At 44.7% G+C, this 2,958-nt stretch overlaps 1 pseudogene; it reads right to left on the bottom strand.

The window, feature by feature from the left end:
* Positions 1 to 1,690: 1,690 nt before the first annotated feature.
* Positions 1,691 to 2,606, bottom strand: LOC105853665 (annotated as a pseudogene).
* Between the last annotated feature and the right edge of the window lie 352 nt (positions 2,607 to 2,958).

Here is a 2,958-nt window from a genome sequence, read left to right as displayed (position 1 = left end):
CAACGAAGTACACTGCTGAGGGGAGCAGCGGGCGGGTCAGGAGAGGTCTGCCGCACCATGTGGGTCAGCCCCCTGGCTGGGGATTGAACTCGTGCTGCGGTGGCTTCTGAAAGCTTCATAGTGCGGAGTTTAAGCTGTTGTGCCACTTGGGAGAGCCCCATCTTTTTGAATTTTTTTTAAGATTTATTTTTGTTTATTTGTCCATAGACAAGCTGGGGTGTAGTCCAGAGGTGCAGGGAGTAAGAAGACTCAACAGACAGAGTGGGGAGCAGCGGGTCAGACAGGGGAGTCTGCTGAGCCTGGTGGATTAGGGTCCCAGCCGGGGATCAAACTTGTGCTACAGTGGCTGGCAATAGCACCACCAGGGAGGCCCATCTTTTTTGAATTTTAAAGCTAAAACCTTAAAACTTTGAGACTTAAAAATTTTTTTTCAGGCCTCCCTGGTGGCCTGGGGGTTAAGTCTCAGCGCCATCACTGCAAAGGCCCTCCCCCATGACGGCCTGAGTTCAATCCCTGGGCAGGGAGCTGACCGACATGGCCTGGCAGACTTCCCCTATCTGGTCTGATGCTCCCCTCAGCAGTGTATTTCAGTAAATATATCTGTTCTGCTCCCCATTCTGTCTCTAGTGAATCCTCTCTCCCCTTGCACCTCTAGCCTACACCCCAGTTCTTGTGCACAAAAATAAATAAAATCTTAAAAAAAACTTTCAGTATATATTTGTTATGACCTTATGACACCCTTCCTACAGCAACACATATGTCTATATAGAATCACACACATACATATATGTACACACACCTATATATATTATGAGGCTGTTTTTTCTCAAGTTGATTTTCTTTACATCTGTCAGTATTCTTTTTACATAGCTAGACGTTCCTAAAAATAAAAACTTTGGGGTTCAAATAAAATTCCAATTTGTGGTTATCTGACAGTGATTACTACCATAAACAATCAAGAAGAAAAAGAACAAGTTTTATTGTCAAGGGAGACTGGCCCCCAGCCTTCTGAGCAGCCAGGCTTTGGGAGAAGTTGCTGGTACCTCACCATCCTGCAACCCCCAAAACAATACACAGATAGCACTGGTCTGAGTTGTGAAAGTTTGCAGTGGATTGAAAGAAGAGGCACTTTTTCTTATCATTCATCTGTACATCACTATATTGCCAGAATAGCACTCGAATGAATTATCCCTTAAGCACTACACCTAACTCTTAGAAGAAAATGCCCTTCAAAACAGGTGTTGATGTTCAAGTAAAATATTTCGAGAGTCCACGAAGGAAACTCTGGGGAAAGCCGACCTTGTCAAAGAGGCCATGTGTAGCCAAACAGCAGTACAAACCTTTCTCTGGGGTCTTTACATGGATTTGTCAGAATTATAATGTCACCACCTTCAAAATAACTGTTAAACTATTCTCGAAAATATTTATCACCAACCGACATGTCTTGAAAATTATATCATTGCACACAGATGTTAGCAGCGAAAATAAGTGATGCTTATCGAGATTTCCTGGACTCCAGAAGACCCAGAACAGAAGCTCTGAGGTCATGCATGTGGCTGCCTGCCAGGCCCAGTGCAGAACAGTCACTGCCAACATACCACTCATGAATGAAGCTGGCAGGCTGCTGCCCGTGGTCTCTGTAGGCGCCTACTGGCAGGGAAGAGCATAAACTGCCTGTTTGCAGCATCGACTACGTGAGCCCCTACAGGCACATGCCCCTGGAGTGGAGACTGGCAGGCACCGTGGGGCTTGGCCCAGCATCAGCTACACAAGGGAGTGGGGAAGAAGCCACGACCTTCTTGTCAAACATTACTTCTTTTTTTTAAAGATTTATTTATTGTTGCATACAAGAGCTGGGCTTCAGGCCAGAGGAGCAGGGGCAGTGAGAGGATTCACCAGAGACAGAGTGGGGAGCAGAACAGGCAGACTGACTGAAATACACTGCTGAGGGGAGCAGCGGGTGAGACATGAGAGGTCTGCTGTGCCATGTGGGTCGGCCCCCTGACTGGGGATTGAACTTGTGCTGCAGTGGCTGGTGAGAGCTTCATAGTGCTTAACCCCTTGAGCCACCAAGGAAGCCCCAAACATGACTTGTAGGCCAACATAGCTGTTTGTCCTGGTATCCTGGGGCATAAATTTCCAGACTAAGCAGTCACCTGTGCATTCTGCACACACTGGCAGCTTTCCCATCTCACAAACCATCTGCAGCATACAGTCTTTGGCTCTCCATCAAGCTGCATATCCTGGCATTGGGCACTCACGTCCCATGCAGAGGTTGACACAGCCATTGATATGTGGACTTTGTCCTCAACACCCTACCTGCCCAGGTCATTGACACAGACCAGGTGGCCATCTGGCCACAGAACAAGCCACTTCTTCCAGTCACTTCTTCCAATAAGTCCTCTGTCTCAGCAACCATCCTCTCTTTACAAATGTCTTCCTATTATCTGTGAACACACAAGTTATGGGAACACCCCAAAAAATAAGAGAATGGTAGAAGGATGTTGCTGGTGTGCCTGAGTCAACCACCCCACCTGTACCCGCTGCCAATGGAGTCACTTCTGGTACAATCTTTGTGAAAGGCAATATGATTAGTACTTACCCATATCTTTTTCTTTCTTGGTTTATTTTTTTTCCAATTTTACCGAGAAATAATTGTATGCATAACTGTCCAAGATTAAGGCATACAGCATGATTATTTGATCTACATACATATTTTTTTAATAATCATCCTGATTCTCCTGTCCAATTATTATATTTGCTAGAGAGAAGAAGCAGGATCATTTTCATTAATAACCAACATTTATGTTGTTCTTTACATTTAATTTTTTATCTACATATATTATGAAATTACCCAAATTTAAGCATGCAGAGATATGACTAAAAATATAACTTAACTACAGAAATACCTATGCAGTTGTCCAAGATACATCCAAAGGTGCTCTTGGTAAGAACCTT

The sequence above is a fragment of the Condylura cristata genome, unplaced genomic scaffold, assembly GCF_000260355.1.
Source record: "Condylura cristata isolate star-nosed mole 26May11 unplaced genomic scaffold, ConCri1.0 scaffold00002, whole genome shotgun sequence".
Classification (NCBI taxonomy): domain Eukaryota; kingdom Metazoa; phylum Chordata; class Mammalia; order Eulipotyphla; family Talpidae; genus Condylura; species Condylura cristata.
The sequence above is the reverse complement of the archived record's forward strand: the minus strand, read 5'-3'. Positions and strand labels throughout refer to the sequence as shown.